The sequence below is a fragment of the Monodelphis domestica genome, chromosome 1 (genome assembly GCF_027887165.1).
Source record: "Monodelphis domestica isolate mMonDom1 chromosome 1, mMonDom1.pri, whole genome shotgun sequence".
In the NCBI taxonomy this organism is placed as follows: Eukaryota; Metazoa; Chordata; class Mammalia; order Didelphimorphia; family Didelphidae; genus Monodelphis; species Monodelphis domestica.
Genome location: NC_077227.1, coordinates 310219070 through 310240375, shown reverse-complemented (window position 1 = coordinate 310240375; position 21306 = coordinate 310219070).

The following is a 21306-nucleotide window of genomic DNA, read 5'->3' as shown; positions in this document are numbered from 1 at the left end:
AAAAAGCTAATCAAAATAATCAATAACTTTAGCAAAGTTGCAGGATACAAAATAAACCCACATAAGTCATCAGCATTTCTATATATCTCCAACCCAGTTCAGCAGCAAGAATTAGAAAGAGAAATTCCATTTAAAGTCACCCAAAACAATATAAAATACTTAGGAATTTATCTGCTGAGACAAACACAGGAACTATATAAACACAACTACAAAACACTCTCCACACAATTAAAATTAGATCTAAACAATTGGAAAAACATTGATTGCTCATGGGTGGGATGAGCTAAAATAATAAAAATGACCATCCTACCCAAACTTATCTATATATTTAATGCCATACCCATTGAACTACCAAAAAACTATTTTACTGAATTAGAGAAAACCATAACAAAGTTCATTTGGAAGAATAAAGGATCAAGGATATCCAGGGAAATAATGAAAAAAAAAATGCAAAGGAAGGTGGCCTTGCAGTCCCAGATCTCAAACTATATTACAAAGCAGCGGTCATCAAAACAATTTGGTACTGGCTAAGAGACAGAAAGGAGGATCAGTGGAATAGACTTGGGCTAATGATCTCAGTAAGACAGCCTTTGACAAACCCAAAGACCCCAGCTTTGGGGACAAAAATCCAGTATTTGATAAAAACTGCTGGGAAAATTGAAGGACAGTGTGGGAGAGAATAGGTTTGGATCAACATCTCACACCCTACACCAAGATAAACTCAGATTGGACGAATGACTTGAATATAAAGAAGGAAACTATAAGCAAATTAGGTGAACACAGAATGGTATACATGTCAGAACTTTGGGAAGGGAAAGATTTTAAAACCAAGCAAGACTTAGAAAGAGTCACAAAATGCAAAATAAATAATTTTGACTACATCAAATTCAAAAGTTTTTGTACAAACAAAACCAATGTAACTAAAATTAAAAGGAAAGCAACAAATTGGGAAACGATCTTCATATCAAAAACCTCTGACAAAGGTCTAATTACTCAAATCTATAAAGAGCTAAACCAGTTGTACAAAAAATCAAGCCATTCTCCAACTGAAAAATGGACAAGGGACATGAATAGGCAATTTTCAGTTAAAGAAATCAAGACTATTAATAAGCACATGAAAAAGTGTTCTAGATCTCTTATAATCAGAGAGATGCAAATCAAAACAACTTTGAGGTATCACCTCACACCTAGTAGATTGTTCAACATGACAGCAAAGGAAAGTAATGAATGCTGGATGGGATGTGGCAAAGTAGGGACATTAATGCATTGCTGGTGGAGTTGTGAATTGATCCAACCATTCTTGAGGGCAATCTGGAACTATGCCCAAAGGGCGATAAAAGACTGTCTGCCCTTTGATCCAGCCAAAGCACTGCTGGGTTTGTACCCCAAAGAGGTAATAAGGAAAAAGACTTGTGCAAGAATATTCATAGCTGGGACCTTTGTGGTAGCCAAAAATTGGAAAATGAGGGGATGCCCTTCAATTGGAGAATGGCTGAACAAATTGTGGTATATGTTGGTGATGGAATACTATTGTGCTAAAAGGAATAATAAAGTAGAGGAATTCCATGGAGACTGGAACAACCTCCAGGAAGTGATGCAGAGTGAGAGGAGCAGAACCAGGAGAACATTGTACACAGAGACTGACACATTGTAGTACAAGAGAACATAATGGACTTCTCCAGTAATGGCTTTACAATGTCCCTGAACAACCTGCAGCGATCTACCAGAAGAAAAAAAAACTATCCTCAAGCAGAGGACAAACTGAGGGAATAAAAACACCAAGGAAAAGCAACTGCTTTACTACAGAGTTTGAGGTGACATAATGGAGGAGAAATGCTAAATGAGTGCCCTAATGCAAATACCAACAACAAGGAAATGGGTTCAGAGCAAGGACACATGTGATACCCAGACGAATTGCGTGTCGCCTAGGGAAGGGGTGGGGTGGGGGGGTTTGGGGGGGAAGAAAAGAAAATGATCTGTTTCCAATGAACAATGTATGAAAATGACCAAATAAAATAATGTTTAAAAAAAAAAACAAGGCTACATGGTTTAAATTGGGCCTTCACTGGGACAAGGCAATCTAATTGATTTATTATTTTCTTTAACACAGTAATTTTTCCAAACCTTTTCATTTATCTTCAAACCTTATTAACATAGCTCGGCTACATCCTTACCTTAAAACATACCTCTATCTTGGTGTCCTCCTTCTCCCACTGGTGAGAAAGAACTCTAAGAAACCTCCATTTTGGGGATAAGTCCCAATTATCATGCCCTATTCCCATCCTGGCTGTATTTACATCCTTTAAAGGAGAGAATTACTATTTCATTGACTGTCCCCAATGGTACCATTGCCTAAACTACTTAAAGCCCTAAGATGAGTCCATATTAGGAATTCCATGTGAACTGGAAAGACCTCCAGGAATTGATTCAGAGTGAAAGGAGCAGAGCCAGGAGAACATTATACACAGAGATGGATATACTGTGGCATAGTCGAAAGTAATGGACTTCTCTACTAGCAGCAATGCAATCAATGATCCAGGACAATTCTGAGCAACTTAAGAAAAAAAAACACTATCCATATTCAGAGGAAGAACTGTGGAAGTAGAAACACAGAAGAAAAACAACTGCTTGGTCACGTGGGTTAATGGGGATATGATTGAGGATGTAGACTCTAATCAATCACCCTAGGGCAAATATTAATAATATAGAAATAGGTTTTGATCAATGACACATGTAAAACCCAGTGGAATAGTGCATTGGCTCCAGGGGGGAGGGGGGGTAAAGAACATGAATCTGGTAACCATGGAAAAATATTCTAAATTAATTAATTAAATGAAATTTTCAAAATTGGAAAAAGAAAGATGACTCCATATTAAGACTAAATTTTTAGGAAAGGTGATAACCTACCAGGACTCGTTCCTTAATAATTAACAAACTCCTAGTTGACCCTCCCCATCCCAAGGACTCTGAACTCCTGATGATCATTCAAACTGTATTCTCCATGTCTCATTACCCACTCCCTTATTCCCATTCCCCTCAATCAACCCCAGTCCTCCAATGTTTCTTTCTAAAGCTATCTATTCCACTATGTTCTCTGGAATGCCTACTCTGTAAGAATGAACTTACTTTCATCTTTTTTCCTTTCCTTTCTTTCCTTTCCTTCCTCTGGTTCTCACTGAGATCTGATCCCACAGTATTTCTTGTACTTTCCCTCATTCCCCTTAACTCACTTGTAGAGACAGGAGAAATGGCATCCTTTGTTGCTTCTTGTTGCTCATTTCTCTCTCTATCATCATCATTCAGTCATTTCTCCTCCTTTGAAGTTTGCTAAATCTAAATCCATAACCCAATCAAAATTTTGGTAACTGGTATCTCCAGAACATTCCCCTTCTTTTCTAAATAATTTCAGTGCCTGGCTGACAATCTTTCCCTACTCCTCAACTCTTGCCCTTATACTAGGTACTTCAAAAGACATGTTGATGCTCCCTCAAATGAATCATCCTTTCAGTTCCTCAACTTACACTCTACAACTTGTTCCTCCATCCCACCTTAGGTACACACAGAGATGATCCTACACATTGCCCATTTGTGTTCCCCTTGCATGTTCATGAACTCTGAAATTTCCTTCCTAATCATAATCTATTGTCATTCTACCTTTCTCATAGCATTGCAATTCCTAACTATGTTCTTTGTCCTCATCAGGAGCTCAAATCCCTCAACTCCTCAGTATATTCCCAGAATAACATAATTGTACTAGCTACAATTTCCTCTATTCTCTGTTTTATCTTGCTAAACAATCAGCTCAACTCTATAGTGTCTTCTTAAGTCTTGTACATCTTTATGATATCACTGATCTTGCCCTTTCAAACCTTAACCTTAGATTACTCCCATCATCTGTTGCCCTCTTTCCAAATCACATGCTACTGAACAAAGTTGGAGAAAATCATGAAACTGTGTGAAATGTATCCACTACAAATTCATGTTATATAATCTTAGCAGTATTCAACTGTAATCTCAACTGAGTCCTCAGTGCTACAAGGCAATCCTTTTACATTTCTTTAATAAATTTTCTATCCCACCAGCCAAAGTGTTTTTTTCCAAACCATTTCATCCCTCTTTAAAGCACTGATAAGTATCCCTCTTATTGCCCTCTCAACAAAAGAACCATGCTTTATATTTCACTGGGAAAAAAATGAAGCTTTTCAGTGAGAGCTTTCTCTTTTCCCTTCCTCCTAATCTCCCATCTCTCATATTCCTTCTGCTGCTATCTTCTTCCTTAGCCTTGTATGACATAAAGAGGAGGCCCTTCTTGTTGCAAAGATAAAATTCACCATGTACAGAAATTATCCCATTCCATTCCATTTTCTCCAGAAGATTGCTCTAATTTTTTGTCCCAACTCTAGATCATTCTCCACACAACAATCAAAATAATGTTCTTTAACTGTAGATATGATCATATTATCACCCTATTCAATAAACTCAACTGACTTCCATTTACTTCCAGGGTATACAAGATACAAGACATATACAAGATAATACATTGCCTGACTCTATGCCTTTTCACTGGCATTCCTCCAAGTCTAGAATTGTCTCCCTCCTCATCTATATCTCATAAAAGGAATCTCATAAAATGCTTTATTTATCTAAATTTAAAAATAATTTATGTAATGTTGGCACTATTTTTTTCTTAAAAGTTTGTTAGAATTCTCATGTGACTCCTTTACAGATAGTTTTATTTCCTTTTCTACTGTTAGATTATTTAAGATCTCTATTTGGTCTATTGAAAGTTTGGGTATTTTGTATTGTGGGAAAATATTCCTTTGTTTCTTTTATGCTCTCACTTTTGTTAGCATGTAAGCTTTGCATGGTACATTCTGATTATTCTTTTTTATTTCTTCTGGTTTTGTAATTTCATGGTATTCATTTGCTATTTGAATGATTTGATTTTCTGCCCTCTTTTAAACCAGGTTGGTAAATTTTTGCTATTATTTTCACAATTCCAACTTGTAATGTTATTTATCATTTTTATAGTCTTTTTCTGTCTTGTTTACCTATTTCTCTTCTCGTTCTCTTTATCTCCTCTCGTGCTTATTTTGGGTTTGTTTATTTGTTGGCTTTCTAATTTTTAAAAATGCATATTCAGTTCATTAATCCTCTCATTTTCTATTGTGTTAATGTATTTTTAGGTATAATTTTCCCTCTGAGATCTGCTTTCACTGCATCCCAGAAATTTTGTTATGTTGTATCATTACTTTCTTTCACATAATTACTAATGGTTTCTATGATTTGTTTTTTACCCACTTGTTATTTAGGATTTCTTTGTTAAATATCCATTTGGGTCTGTGTCTTTTGTTTGTCCTCCCTAAACTAATTTCTATTTTTATTGTATTGTGGCCTGTAAAAGCTGTGTTTACTAGTTCTGCCTTTTTATATCTCTTTCCCTAGAATATGCCAAAATTTTATAAATGTTATATGTGCTTCTGAGTAATATGCATATTATTTGATAGTCCCACTTATAGTTCTAGTTTCTTCAGCAATTTGTTTAATTCAATATTTTCCCCTTTATTTATCTTTCTGTTCAATTTGTCCAAAATTGAAAGAGGGACATTAAAGTCTCTTCCTATTCCTATACTACTATAGGTTTCTTTTTTAAATTTTTTATTATTTTTTCATTTATAAATTTCAATTATAAGGAATTTGGAGATAATGTTTCATATTGACATCAATTTGTGGTTTGTGGTTTCTTTCAACATAATATAATTTCTTTGCTCATTTCTTTTTATGTTGTGACTTTTCTTTTTATTTACCTAATAGCATGATTGCAATCTCTACTTTTTTTAGATTTCTCTAATGCAGAACAAATGCTGTTACTTCTCCTCTTTATGAATGCCCTGTTTTGGTTTCTATGGCTTTTGAGAATCCAAAGGGGCCTCTGTTTCATGAGGTAGTGATTCTGATCAGTAGTGACTTGAATTTTTTTCATGATTATAGTTTTCATTTCTTTATCTAAGAACTATCTGTTTATATCCTTTTGCCATTTATAGATTGGGGAATGACTTGTATTCTCATATATTAACCTCAGTGCTCTCTATCTGAGAAACGAGGCCTTTGTCAGATACATTTGGTAAATCACTTTTCAAACCTTAAAAAGCTGAATAAATGTTAGCTATTATCATGAACACACCACAGAGTTTATATATTGTAACTCAGTTGGAGTTGTGCCAGGAATTCAGTATTGATTAAAATTTGGGAAACTTTGAAATGGCAGGTTCTATTAATAATAAGAATAGAAAAAATCATATTGCTATATCAATAGATGCAGAAAAAGTTTTTTGACAAGAAATAGCAATTCTCTTTTTTTTAACTGGGAAACATAGGAACAAATGAATCCTTAATATGATAGACAATATCTGCCTAAAACCAAGACCTGCCATTATGTTATAAGAATAACCTAGAAGTCTTTTCAATAAGATCAGGGATAAAGAAAGGTGTCCATTTTCCACATTATTGTTTGATACAGTGATAGAAATGCTAGTTCTATAAAACAAGAAAAAAGAAGTTGAGGGAATAACCACAAACAAAAATAAAACAAATTTACTCAAAAAACCTACAGAGTCAACTAAAATGAACTGAAATAATTAAAACCCCAGCAAAGTTGTGGCGTATAAAATAAACCACAAATTATAAGCATTTCCACCTATTACCAATGAAATAGTTGGAAAAAATAGAAAGAAAAAAATCCATTCAAAGCAACTAGATTAGGTATAAAATGTTATCAATCTACCTGCCAAGACAGGATCTATATGAATATAAACTACAAAACATTCTTTAAATAAATAAAAATAGATGTAAATATTGTGGAAATATTGATTCAATTGTTCACTTTCTACTGTGGATTTGTATTTTCTCTTTGTTTTCCTTTTAAATTGAAATACAAAAATAAACTTTATGTAGAACAAGATTTAAGACTGTATTTTTCTTGTGTTAAGCCAAATATTACATCTCTGTGTTCAAATTTAAAAGTCCAACATGTTATGAGGAAACTCTGTAAATTTGCAGAGAAGTGGCATGTGACCAGCAGGAAGATTTTGGAACTTTGAAGGAAGGGTTAGGCTCTTACTGAGGTTGTTAGCTTCTCTCTCTGGAGATTATCTGGAGGTGGTGGCTACATTTCCTTAGTGGCTAATCCTATCCTGACCTGCTTGCTGTCTTGGTTGCTGTATTTCATGGAGGCAGTTCCTGGAGATCCTGATTCATCTGCAGTGATTGTGAGACCAAGCCTGGATCCTTTTAGATCTAGGATCTTCCCTGGGTCCTATCAAAGGCTTACAAAGACCCTTTTCCTAAGTCCAGATAAGAGGGGTTTAGTTGGAGGTTTAGTCAAGATCAGGTACTGGGGATTTAGGCAGTTAGGGAGGATTTGAGTAGGAAATTCACTGTGTAGAAATCTCTGTGAAGAGATATTTAGATCTGGGGGTTTAGGTAGTTGACATTAGTTTAGGATTATCCCAAATCCCCTTTTCACCTTCCCTTGACTAATAAATCCATCATCTATTCTTTTTTTTTTACATTTAAATTAATTTATTTAGTCAATTTAGAACATTATTCCTTGGTTACAGGAATTATATTATTTCCCTCCCTATCCTCCTCCTACCCTTCATGAAGCTGATGAGCCATTTCACTGGGTATTACATATGTCTTTGATCAAAACCTATTTCCATGTTGATGAATGAACATTAGGATGTTCATTTAGAATCTACATCACCAACCATATCCCCTCAACCCATGTTTTGAAGCAGTTGGTTTTTTTTTTTTCCTGTGTTTCTACTCCCATGGTTTTTCCTCTGAATATGGATAGTGGTTTTTCTCATAGATCCCTCCAAGTTGTTCAAGATCACTGCATTGCCACTAATGGAGAAGTCCATTACATTCAATTGTACCACAGTGTCTCTGTATGCAATGTTTTCCTGGTTCTGCTCCTCTCACTCTGCATCATTTCCTGGATGTTGTTCCAGTCCCCATGGAATTCCTCCACTTTATTGTTCCTTTGAGCACAATAGTATTCCATCACCAGCAAATACCACAATTTGTTCAACCATTCCCCAATTGAAGGGCATCCCCTCATTTTCCAATTTGTAGCCACCAAAAAGAGCGCAGCTATGAATATTCTTATACATGTCTTTTTCCTTATTATCTCTTTGGGGTACAAACCCAGCAGTGCTATGGCTGGATCAAAGGGCAGGCAGTTTTTAGCTGCCTTTGGGCATAGTTCCAAATTTCCCTCCAGAATGGTAGGATTAATTCACAACTCCACCAGCAATGCATTAATGTCCGGACTTTGTCACATCCCCTCCAGCATTCATTACTTTCCTTTACTGTCATGTTAGCCAATCTGCTAGCTGTGAGGTGATACCTCAGAGTTGTTTTGATTTGCATTTCTCTGATTATAAGAGATTTAGAACTCTTTTCGTGTGCTTATTAATAGTTTTTATTTCTTTAACTGAAAATTGCTTATTCATATCCTTTGCCCATTTATCAATTGGAGAATGACTTGATTTTTTGTATAATTAGTTTAGCTCTTTATAAATTTGAGTAATTAGACCTTTGTCACAGGTTTTTGTAATGAAGATTGTTTCCCAATTTCTTGCTTCCCTTCTAATTTTGGTTGCATTGGTTTTGTTTGTACAAAACCTTTTTAATTTGATGTAATCAAAATGATTGATTTTACATTTTGTGATTTTTTTTCTAGCTCTTGCTTGGTTTTAAAGTCTTTCCTTTCCCAAAGATCTGACATGCATACTATTCTGTGTTCACCTAATTTGCTTATAGTTTCCTTCATTATATTCAGGTCATTCACCCATTCTGAGTTTATCTTGGTGTAGGGTATGAGATGTTGATCCAAACCTAATCTCTCCCATACTGCCTTCCAATTTTCCCAGCAGTTCTTATCAAATAGTTGATTTTTGTCCCAAAAGCTGGGATCTTTGGACTTATCATATACTGTCTTGTTGAGGTCACTTACCCCAAGTCTATTCCACTGGTTCTCCTCTCTGTCTCTTAGCCAGGACCAAATTGTTTTAATGACCACTACTTTATAGTATAGTTTGAGATCTGGGATTGTAAGTCCTCCTTCCTTCACATTTGTTTTCATGATTTCCTTGGATATACTTGATCTTTTGTTCTTTCAAATGAACTTTGTTATGGTCATTTCTAATTCAGTAAAAAAAGTTTTTTGGTACTTTGATGGGTATGGCACTAAATAAGTAAATTAATTTGGGTAGGAAGGTCATTTTTATTATGTTAGCTCATCCTACTACCCATGAATAGTCGATGTTATTCCAATTGTTTAAATCTGGTTTTAATTGTGCGGAGAGTGTTTTGTAGTTGTGTTCATATAGTTCCTGTGTTTGTCTCAGCAGATAGAGTCCTAAGTATTTTATATTGTTTTGGGTGATTTTAAATGGAATTTCTTTTTCTAATTCTTGCTGCTGAGATGTGCTGGAGATATATAGAAATGCTGATGACTTATGTGGATTTATTTTATCCTCCAACTTTGCTAAAGTTGTTGATTATTTCGACTAGCTTTTTGGTTGATTCTCTAGGATTCTTTAAGTAGACTATCATATCATCCCCAAAGAGTGATAATTTGGTCTCCTCATTGCCTATTTTGATGCCTTCAATTTCTTTTTCTTCTCTAATTGCTACTGCTAGTGTTTCTAGTACAATGTTAAATAATAGAGGTGATAATGGGCATCCTTGTTTCACTCCTGATCTTATTGGGAAGACTTCTAGTTTATCCCTATTGCAGACGACGTTTGCTGATGATTTTAGATATATAGTGTTTATTATTTTTAGGAAAGGCCCTTCTATTCGTATGCTTTCTAGTGTTTTCAATAGGAATGAGTGTTGTATTTTGTGAAAGGCTTTTTCTGCATCTATTGAGATCATCGTAATTTTTGTCAGTTTGCTTGTTAATGTGGTCAATTATGTAGATGGTTTTCCTAATATTGAACCATCCTTGCATTCCTGGTATGAATCCTACCTGGTCATAGTGAATAACCCTTGTGATCACTTGCTGGAGTCTTTTTGTTGGTATCCTATTTAAGATTTTTGCATCTATTATCTATTCTTAAAATAACCTGGACTGTGTTTGTTACCTATGGACAGGCTTTGCCTCATCTGGGCTTGTCAGCCCATAGCTAGACTTCCCAAAGTTATTCTTCTGATACTGGCCTACATTTAAACATCTAATAAAATCCCCTAAGCCACCCTACATTGAAATTATTTAATGAAATATATAATTATCTTATTTTGTTCTGAAAGCTTATTTGTGGATTCTTTTCATTTGGAGTTTTATTTTCTGTGTTCAGAAGTTCTGGGTAATTTTCTTGTTATTGTTTTGCAATATTGTGGTCAAATTTTTTTTATTTGTTATATTTTTCTTGGAGAACTATGATCCTTAAATTTCTCTACACATCTTGTCTTATCTCTACACATCTTTTGCTTAAATAGAAGTCATACTTTCTTTAAGTTCTATTTCTTTTGGGTCTTCCTCCAGATTTGTTTTTCATATCTATGTATTTGCATTTCCAATCAGTTATCTTCTCTTTCATTTTCTTGGTAAGACTCATCTTGTAAATCCAAGTTTTTCTATTCCGCCAACTATTTCTTCTGGGCACATCATAAATTTTGCTTGAACAATTCTTAATTCTCTTTCAAACCATTCAAAAACAAACTGCTGTCATTCCTTGCTATCTTGGGAATGCACAGGATCCATTGCCTCATCAGATATTGATTCACTTTTTTTTGTCTTGTAATACTTTATTCATAGTTGCCTGAATTATTTTACATGATCTTAAGTTCATATTTCCTTCTGCTACTGATAGCTTCCTTTTTGCTTTATCTGCTTATGTTCAAGATCCTTAAATTAGTTTTCTTCCTCCTGAGATCTTTAGTAATTTCATTCTATTTTTTTATTTTCCCTTATTTTTCACTATCTGACTCCCTCCCCTTCAATGGTGGTTTCTCTTGGATATGAATCCCAAAGAGTGTCAGCCTCCTCTCAGGATGGACAATTAATTTATAGTTTTTCTAGTTTAGATATGTGTCCCCAAATCTTTCTGGGGGGACAGAACTGGAACTATCTGGATGCTGGACTCTTTCCCTCTGACTTAGTGGAGTGTCATGTCACCAAATATGTCCTGTCTCTGTTCCTTTTGTTCCTCGTTTCTCTAACTGATTGGCACAGAGCACTGTGATGCTGCAATCATGACCTACGCAAATTTCTGTGTTTAGAATTTGGATTCCCAAGGATCTCCCAAGGTGAGGGAGTTTGATTTATACAGTCGAGTTCTGTTCTGTTATAAGCAAAGATTCATATCCTGATCCTTTTTCCTCAGTTCTGGATTATTGGTACAGAGAGTGACTATGCCACTATAACAATCTGAAAAAAACTTCTGTCATTTGGATAACTTCAGCACTGAAGACAGCAGGAGGAGATGGGGTATAGAATTAAGTTGTTTACTTTTTTCAGTCCTATGTGGTAGGTGGGGGTGGGGAATGGGTCTTTTCTATTGTTAATAAATTGAATTTTTACCTTGCTTTGCTTCTTGGTATCTTAGTCCATGGAGAAAACAGAAATTGCATGATTTTTATTTTGGAGAGATTTGAGAAATCATGAGAATTAGAAAAAATATCTAGTCCTCTCTCTATCTTGTTGGTTCCATGCCTGATTATCATTATGTTGAATATCTTCAAAATTGTAACTTATTTCATAAAATTTATTTATATTGAACATTTGCCAAATGAGGGACAACTAGGTAACTCTGCATTGAGAGCCAGATGCCCAGAAGTTCAAATCTGGCCTCAAATACTTGCTAGCTATGTGCCCTGTACAAATCACTTAACTCCCATTTCCTAGTCCTTGTCACTCTTCTGACTTAGAATAAATATACATTATTGATTCTAAGACAGAAGGCAAGAGATTTTATTTTAATTGTCAAATAAAGATAAAAGGTCTTGTAAAGCCTTGTTGCATCACTTATTTTAATTCTTACTGAAAGCCTAATATAGAATATTAACAATAATTTTAATTAAAGTCTTGTGATTCATATTTAGAGTTTTAATAATTAGAGAAGAAAATTTTATATTTTATAATTGTATAATAAAGATTTTAATTTGAAAGTTTGGGGAGCAAAATTATCACTGTAGTTACTGTAAGCACTTAGTGAATAAATCTAAAGAATATTATGAGTAATAGATTAAATTTCCTTGGAGATTCATCATACTTTTTTGCTGTTTTTGAAAGGGTTAGGGGAACAAAAAGAATTGAGAGCTACTGATCTAAGTATTTTTGAGTTACACATAGGTCAAGGTGTTCTTACAAATTCACAGAAAATCACAGATCTAGAAATGTGTGGGTGGCCTAGCACAAAAATTCTTTTTCCTATATAAAAAAATCATGTCACTTCAAAACACAATAAAATACTTTTTTTTGTTGATTTTCTTTTTAAAGTATGAAGCATTGAATAGAAAGAATTTTCAGACTAGCGATTATTATAACTACCAGTAAATAGATGGATGGGTGGATGAATATGGCCCATAAAATCAAATATAACGGTTTTGGGTGAGTTTGCTGAAAAAGAGAAGACCTGGGGACACAGGAAACTGTTTTCAAGTGTCTAAAGGACTCTCAAGCAAAGGGAATATCCCTCTTGTTGTGTTTGGCCTCAGAATGTATGGATTAAATTTAATGGTTTGACTAAAATATATGAAAATTATAAATAATATTGTAGTTGCCAATTTAACATATTATTGCTCAAAGTCAAAATGACTTTTGCTACCTTTTATTTACAAAAGAGGTGGAAAGAGTGAAAGCAGAGAAATACAAAAGGGTAGAGAAGACATTAGCCTATCTTATTAAATATTGCTCAGGTGCTTGATTCAGTCAGGACTTGTTGACCTTCAACCGGAATTAAACTCTCTCCAGAAGACAGGAAGGGAAACCCAAATTCCCTCCAAGAGGCAGGTCAAGATGATCACTTGAGCTTAAGATGACTCCTGAGGCCAACTTTCTTCCTTGAGTCAACCTTCTTGAAGCTGACATACTTCTTGAAGTCTAACTCCCTCTTGAAGTTGACTCCTTTAGTCCCAGAAATTCAGGATCTTTTATAGTGGCTTCTTGTCCCTTCCCCTCTTCACAAGGGCCATTCACAGCTTCCAAACTGCCCAGCACTGCCATGGGGGTAGTATTTGGGGGAACCACTTCTCACCTTCTGGAGAGGTGAATGCTCATCAAAAGAGTTCACAGATTTCTGGCTGATTGAGGTATGAATTCTCATTTCCTGGCTGATTGAGTTGAAAGGGTGTATAGCTCCTCCACCTCAAGCTTTTGTTGAGTCAATTCAAAAGTAGACAAAGGAGAGTTAATCCTGTCTTCATAATCTAGTGAAGTATTAAGTAGGGGTACTTCAGTTATTTTTAACTCAAAATAGACAAGGGGAATAAAGGATTCCCTTTCACAAGTGTAAACTCAGAATAGACAGAGAAGAAAAAATTCCCTTTTCTTAAGAGAACAAAATGAGGAGCAATGGGTGGGTTTTGTAGTTAGATTTCAACTCATTGTAGGAGATAATTTCCTAATAATTAGCAGTGTTGTGAATGACTGTCTCTGAAAGTAGTGAGTGGTGAACTACAGGTCCTTAATTAGATGATAACATCTAGATTGTTGTAAATGATATTCTTATTAGGTACAAATTGGAATAAAAGAGCTCTGAGGTCCTTTCAAACACTAATAATCTATGAAGAGAAGAAAACTATGATCTAAGAGATGATATTATTTGAGTAGTCAGAGAATCTTCTGACTAATCAACCACAATTTCAATAAGCATTTATTACATATATGTTATTCAAAGTGCTCTGAAAGAGGTAGCTAGATGGCTCAGTAACTAACTAGAATGTCAGACCTGGAGACAGAAGGTTCCTGTGTTCAAATCTAACTTCATATATTTCCTAACTGTATGACTCTGGGAAAGTCACTTAGCCCCAGTTGCCTAGTCCTTATTGCTCTTCTGTCTTAGAACCAATACCTAATGTTGATTCCAAGATAGAAAGTGAGGGTTTTTTTTTTTATAATGTGAGATAAATGAAAAAATGAAATGACTCTTCCCTTGATGAACTTACACTAGATCAGGAGACAATATGTACCTATAAAAAGAGATATTAATAATATACAAAAGGCACATATTATACATATATATGTTACAAATATACACATATATGTAGGTATGTATGTATATACATATATATGTGTGTATTTGTCTATGTGTATACTTAAATAGCTAAAAATTGTACTTTTTTTTACTATATGGTTTCCCTTTCACATTGCAACTTTCCTCGTCATGATTTTGATTCCAGGCCAGCAAAGAAATTAAATGGGAATTTTGGGGGAGTTTTGCAGAAGCCATTCAAGTGATGTCTCTCATTTGGGGAATGGATAAACAAATTGTGGTATATGATGGTGATGAAATACCATTGTGCAATAAGGAATGATGGACAGGATGATTTCAGAAAGAGCTAGAAAGACCTACATGAACTGATGCAGAGTGAAATAAGCAGAGACAGGAGAACATTATGCACATTAACTGCAATACTGTGGAACAATCAAATGTGTTTTGCTACTGACAGCAATACAATGATTCAGGACAATTCTGAGGGATTTATCAAAAAGAGTTCTATCTATCTATAGAGAAAGAACTGTTGGGATAGAAATGCAAATCAAAACATATGATTTATGACTTGTTTATTTGGGCATATGTTTTGGGAATTTGGTTTTATATGATTATTCACTTACAAAAATGAATAGTATGGAAAATGTTTTGCATGATAATACATGTATTACCCATTGAATTGCTTGTCAGTTCCAGGAGAAGGGAGGGAAGAAAGAAGGGAGACAATATGTATTGATCACATAATTTTTTATGTGGAAATTTGTTTTTAAAATGAAATTATCCAAATTTTATCTGAAAGTTAAGTATGTTCATACACATGTTTTAGCAGTGCTTATTAAAACAAAGTTATTTTTCTCTAACATCAAACATCAAAATATTCATATATAAAATACTATATTTGACAATTAAAATCGCCTTTATATAAAAAAAAAAATTCAGACTTCTTTTCTGGTATGAAGAGAAGACCAAAAAGTTTTGTGTGAATTTTCTGAACTTGTGAAGCTCCTAGCCTCTAACTCCTGTGATATGAAAGGGAAGTCTATATAATAAAGTCTGCTTCATACATATAATCTCTCTGTGTCTCTATCTCTGTCTCTGTCTCTGTTTCACTTTCTCTCTCTGACTTTCTATCTCTCCATGTCTCTGTCTCTATCTGTCTCATTCTTTCTCTCTTTCTCTGTCTCTAACTTTGTCGCACAAGCATAGTCCAAACTAGACCTCTAACACCTTATTGTGGTCTGGTGAGAAACCAAGTGGGGCTGATGCCATAAGGTATCTGATCAGCCAGAGTAGCTGATAAGAGCAGTGCCAAATCTGGCCAGGTATGAAGAGTGGCCTAGGACAATGGCCAAGATGATGATAAGGTTGTGAGTCACTGAGACATGAGGGGATAGAGACCCTTCTTTAAGCCTCACTTTGTAACCACAGTTTTTAGTACATGCTTCCCCTGAATCCCTCTCCCACAAAGCAGGCTGAATAAATCCAAGTCTGCTCTGTGAGCATTCAGCTGTCAAACTACATTTCTTTTCCTGAATCCTCCTTCACTCTTGACTTCAGTCTTACCAGGATGTTCCACAAAATGAGATCCCAGGAGGGAGCATCAAAGCAAATTCCCCAGCTGTGAAGTTTATGGAAGTTGCCATTGGTGGTGTGATATTACTGTGTCACTCCAAGTACAAAAATACAGGCTCAGGTCATGACTTTCCTAGATTTCTTTTTAAAGATGTGCGAAGAGTATGGGCCCCATTCAAAAATCGATGTTCTTTTCTCATCCTATGCCCTGGAAAAATTACATTATTTCAGTCCTTTTATTTCCTGAATCTTTTTTTAAAGCCAGTGAATCATTATAAAGTACCAGAATCTAGTAACCTCACCACGGATCTCGTTTTCAAAAATCTTGCACTGACCATAAAAGATAAACCCAACCTTCCCTGCTTGAATGGCATCCTGCAGAACCACAAACTCTAAGTCTGAGTTGAGCTTCACTTATTGGCAGGGTTACCTCACAGAAACCATTCACTTTCTCTGTCATCCAAACTTTCTCTAATCCACAAGGATGCCATGAAGAAAGTGCTTTGTAAACCCAAACCCTAAGTATTAGAGTTGTTCAGTCATTTTCAGTTGTGTCTGCCTCTCCATGACCCCATTTGGGATTTTCTTGGCAAATATACTGGAGTGGTTTGCCATTTCCTTTTCCAGCTCATTTTATAAATGAAGAACTGAGGCAAACAGGGTTAGTTGACTCGAAAGCACTGGACTTAGAGTTCACCTGGGATTGAGGCTCTGTCTATTCATGAGGATATTATAAGGAATGCACTTTCTATACTGTGAAGTGCTCTTTTATTATGAGATGACTTGAAAATTCCAGAGCATGTTTCCAAGTGAAAATGTTCTGATGACATTGGCTCCTTTATACGTTCATTCCTTTTATATGTTGCTTCAAATTGTCAGCAGAGCACCTGGGAGGAGAAAAGTAGGCACAAGTCCAGCTTTGTAAACTCACATTTAAAACGAGTTGGCCAGAATCACAGAAGACCTCCTACTCATAAAAACTGATCCAGGCTGTAAAAGATGGGTGGTGTTTGCATCGATAGATGCAATTGTAGATAGTTTGGAGTTTCAGATGGGAGGAAGAACAAGAGCAAATATATGGCAATAGGTATTAGCACAGAGTCATAAAGTAATAGATGGAGAGCTGGAAGAAACCTTTGAGGTAATCCAGTTCAACTCCCTCATTTTGTTGATAAGGGAACTGAGACCTAAAGAGATTAAATTATTTTTCATTGTTACATAGGTAGTGTCAGGATCTCTGATTACCTACCTGGTTGGAACAGAGGGAGTAGTGGGAAATAAGATTGTATAGGACCTTGAATGCCAGGCTAAATAGCTTAAACTTGATTAGTCAGGAAATTGGAATCTAAAGAAGGATTTTTACCAATACCTCTCCTTCTTTCCATTAGGAGTAAAGTGGCATGAAGAAATTGCTGTTATTAAAAGATTTTTTTGGGAGACCAGAGAGAAAAGAGAATAAATAGTAGGTAGGGAGATAAGTTAAGAAATTATTATAATAGTCCAAACAAGAGGTGTTAATGGCCTAGGCTAAAGTGGTGACTCTGAGGATGGAGAAGAAGGGATAAGTGTTAGGGAAATTATGAAGAACCAACAAGGATAACAAGGAATAACAAAGAGCTAGATATCACAGAAACCCATTTTTTGTCGACATTTCATGTGCTTGAGGGAATCAAACCTGCTGCCCTCCCTAAGAGGTGAGATGACTTTTCCTCAGAGAGGAATAAAGGAGGAAAAATAATCTGACAAAATTCTGACAATTATGCCTTTGATGTATGAAGAAGCTTTGCCCCTTTAGCCTCCCATAAATAAGGACTCACATAACCTCCTGCCACCTCCCTGCTGACATGATTCCTAAGTGTGCTTCTCCAGTAAGAAGGATCTGAAGGTAAATTTCCTCTTCAAACTATTTCTCTTTTCAAGGAGATTTGGGATGTTCCCCATTAATTGCTCACTTAGCCTCTCAAGACCTCAATTTACATGCAGCAATGACCAATGTGTGCAAACAATTTGAATAGACAGAGGTGGAAGTCTTTACAAAATGAATGTAATAGCTTTGTTGCATAAGAGTCCAAAGGCTTCCTTCCTCCTCTCTTCTTCCCTTCCACTGTCCCATGTCTTCCTTCCTTCCTTCCACCCTTCCTTCCTTCCTTCCTACCCTCAAAAAAAATGAATTAGAATAAGATATTACTCTCTATTCGCATAGTGAATAGTCTAATTTATTCATTTTTTCATTTAATAGGAAGGTAGAAAGGACAGAGGAGGGAGAGAGATGAAGGATTTATACTCAAAAAGCATGAGGAAAGTACTTCAACTTGGGTGTGAGAACACAGAGGATTTTATATGAAAATCATTAAGGGGGACAGGGGATTTAAGGAATTAGTTCTTTCACCAATTTATAACATTTAACATTAGCAACCCACATTCCTAATAACATTTCTGTGAGGTCAGTAATACTTATAAGTATTATTATTACCCCTGTTTTAGAGATGAGAAACTAAGACTCAAGGAACTAAGGTAGATAATTGTAGCCCTAGGACACAAACTCAAGTCTCTTGACTCCAGGTCCAACAATGTTTGTATTTTATCTCACCTGCCTCAGAGAAAGAGAACACCAAGCTGCCCTGTGATATTTATGATCTGGTACTAGTCAGTTAATCAAAAACAATAAAGAAGAGATGAGAAGCCCTTGTAGATACTGGCTTGGAAAGGATTTTAAGGATTCCCAGAAAAAAAGATATCAAGATAATCCTTTTGTCATAGACTGCCTCAAGATACTAAGAGCCTAGTGATATATTTGCAAATTTTTCTTTTTTATTCTTCATTTCTCATTTCTACTCTTTATTATTGGCCCGATGGCAGTCGGGCAACTTCATCATATGACACCATCCTGCCTGTTTTCACCAATTCCCTTTGCAAGTACAAGGCTCATAAAGATACATAAAGAGTTGTGTTTTTTTAATGGGTCAAAGAGAACTCTTAATAGAGGAAATGAAAAAATATTGATTTCTTTTCCCTGTCCCCATGACTGATTGATCAAATCTTCCCCAGAGTATCTTGTTCTTAGGCACTAGATAAGGCTCTCACTAGATGTTGCCTCTCATAGTTCCAAAGCACATCAGTGAAGCCTGCCTTTGTTCTTCCCAGCAGATCAATTTCTGTCCCTCCTTCTGCAACTCTCTATAGTTCCTTGTTGATGATACTGGTCAACTGATCCATAAGTAAGATGAAACAAATGGAACTTTGCCTCCCACATGGACTTTTGGGTCCAGGAGGTCATAGTTCTTCCATGCTTCTTCCATGCTTCACAAACTTCTTTGATCATTGATTCTTTTTGTGATTGCCCACTTTCTTGCCCTGCCCTAAGACATTTACCCCAGGATCCTATGACAACTGTCTCTTAAGGCCTGCCTTCCCAATGCTTCCCTAACTGATACAGAAGAGCTACAACTCACCCTCTCCTCTCACCTCCACTGAATTTGTCCCAGAATTCCTACCTAAAATTCTTTAGGCATTCAGTCCTTATGTATTCTCTGACCTTGTGACTCCTCCAGGTCATATTGCCCACAGTTCTCAGTTGTTCATTTATTAAACTGTAGAAACCAAAGGAAAACCATGCTGTCTGTTGTGTGGTGCTGGACCAGAACAGAAGGCTCCACTTTGAAGAATCTCTCTTATACTCTGTTTCTACCAACAATTTTTTACCTTCCATTTTACCGTGTGTTGGTTCTGAGGTAGAAAAGTGTTAAGGGCTAGGAAGCAGGGTCTAAATGAACTTGCCAGATATACACATCTTGAAAGTGTCTGAGTCCAGATTTGAACCTAGGACCTCCCATCTCTGGGCCTGGTTCTCAATCCACTGAGCCACTTAACTTCCTCCTTCAACCTACTTTTAAGAAGCAATTAGAAACACTGACTTCCCCCTTTTATCTTTGAACAGGTCTTCATCATTAACACTAGACTGGGTCACAATGGATGGATAGTCTGGTGCCCTCTTTTCCCAGCCCCAATGCTATTTTTGCCTAAAAACATTTCCCTCAGGTCTAGAAAGGAACTTTAACAGAGTTCATACATTTTTTCCAAAACTGTCCCTCTTGCCCTGTGAGTCCCACTGGAGATTCCAGAATGGGGTTATGTAAAAAATTCAGAGCTTTTTCCCTGGATAGCAAAGGTAGTAAGGATTATAGAAAAGAGTAAGCACTCTCTGGTGCTACTGCGAATTGAAAAGAAAAATTAACATCCATTGTGTTTAAAAACTCTTCTAGAAATAAGTTTTTAAGACCTTCATAAATACCTGAAACTTGAAATTAACATATTAGGATCCACTAAAATTCTAAGGAAGTTTCTCAAATAAGCACTATATAAGATACAGTTGGCTACTCTAGAGATGCTAAAGGTTGGTGGTCAGGAAGTTCTTATTAGATGTTAAGAACCAGCAGTATAAATGTGTCAAATATATAATGCTAAAGGTATGGGGCAAATATAATCTTTTTATAATCTCAAAACAAAAGAAAACTAAAAAAGGGGATGAGGGTAGAGATCTATCTCCTATCACCACTGTTCATAGGGTAACTGAAAAAACAATGGATTTTAAGACAGAGGATATAGGTTCAAATCCCACCTCTGCCACTTAACACCCCTCTAATTTTGGACAAATCATCTTCCCTCTTGGTACTTCAGTTTCTTCATTAGTAAAATGAAGTTGTTGGACCAAATGAGTTCTAAAGTTATTTACAATTCTAAATTTGTGATCCACCTTCACATAAACTATCTCGATCAACCTAGCCTCTATTTCTTAAACTACATATGTCAAAGGGAAACCTTGAGTTTCTATTTCCTCTTGCTTTCTCTGCCCTGTTTCAACTCACTCTTCTCTAATATACCTTCTCTAACATCCCTTAGGATTCCATTAGCTTTTAGACTCTTCAACCATGATTGCAAGATTGCTCAGAACCAGACTGCAAAGATTATGAAGAGTAGAAATTTCCAGAGCATCACTGAGAGACATCAAATAGTTATTGAAACCTGCTACCATTTTGTTTAGCATTTGAGAATTTGGTTGATAGTCCTATCTGTACCTTTAGGGCTTGCTTTCTCATAGATGGAGGGAATGAGAAAGAATACAAATACATAAATAACTGAAATAAAAGTGTATAAAGTTCTATAAGTCTTTAAAAGAGGAAGAAATAACTCTAATTGTGGAACTAAGAGAAGTCTTCAAGGAAAGGATAACACTTGAGGTAGACCTTGAAGAGTGAGAAGAATTTCAAAACTTGAGTTAAGGGAAGAAGAAAGATAAGGGTAGGAGAAAAAGACACTCCAACTCTTGGTTCCAGGCATTTTCTCTGACTGTTTCCCATCCCTGGAATGCTTTCCCTCCTCCAGTCTACCTAATGACTTCCCTAGCTTCCTCTAAATCCCAGCTAAAGTCCCATCTTTTACAGGAAGCCATTCCCATCCATTCTTAATTCTAGTGCCTTACCTTTGTTAATCATTTTCTATCTACCCT